The following is a 1,093-nucleotide window of genomic DNA, read 5'->3' on the forward strand; positions in this document are numbered from 1 at the left end:
AAATTAAGAATTATAAGAAAAGAGAATATAATAAGAATATGAGAAAAATATAAAATTTATATTTCCATTCAAAAAGAATTTTAATTTATATACAATTAAAGAAAATTTATTATATATATCTACAGTAAATAAATAAAAGATTCAATACTTAAAAAGACATCAGAGTTTGCAACTACAAAGAAAATCAAGTAAATCTCTTCATACTTACTTTCTCCATCTAAAAATGGATAACATAGTTTAAGAAGCATTTATGTTTAACCCTTCTTTTCTCAACTTTTTATTTAACAGAAAAATTCCCATAAGTTTTAACCCTTTGCTCTAATGAGCCATTAATCATCATTTTTTTGGGTTTAAACTAAGCCCCTTTTGCCTCTCTGTTGTAAGAACCCATAACTTTTTTTTTTTTTTTTTTTTTTTTTTAAGAACCCATAACTTTTTTTTTTTTTTTTTTTTGCTTTCTAACTCATAGATTTTTGCTCCATTTTTTGGAGAAATCGACATATTTTCTTGTTAACTTAGGGATTTTATTTAAAAAAAAAAGAAAGGTGAGGGCATCTTCGAAAAAAGGAGTAAATTCAGAGGGCTTAGCTGTCAAAAAAAGAAAATTTAGAGATTCTTACAAGAGAGGGGTAGAACGTGAGGACTTCTTTGTTAAAAATCGAAAGTTGAATTTTCTCATTGTTTATCGATTGCTTCAATTGGCAGAGGCTCCAAGTCATATCATAATTATTCGAGTTTCATAATAAATGGAAACTAGAATTTCAATAAAATGGGGAAAAAAACCAATCTGATAATTAATTAAAGTAATCCCACCAGATTGCTTCTTTAGGCCTTCACTTGATTTCAGCTAGGTTTTGACTTGAAAGATTCTAGAGTTTTTTTTTTCACTGACATTTCTATCTAGATATTTTAGGATACCTCCAGCTTGTGGAGGGTCCTATAGTGAAATAATAAACTATTAATTAAAAAATTCCTCTTTTAACTTTATTTCTCTAGTTCCTAATAATTACTATTATGGGGCTACTTCAATCGACTTGGTTAACTTTTTTTTTCCGACTTGGTGATTTCCGAGCCCAAAAAAAAAAGTATGGAC

Source organism: Asparagus officinalis, chromosome 2, assembly GCF_001876935.1.
Source record: "Asparagus officinalis chromosome 2, Aspof.V1, whole genome shotgun sequence".
Lineage (NCBI taxonomy): Eukaryota > Viridiplantae > Streptophyta > Magnoliopsida > Asparagales > Asparagaceae > Asparagus > Asparagus officinalis.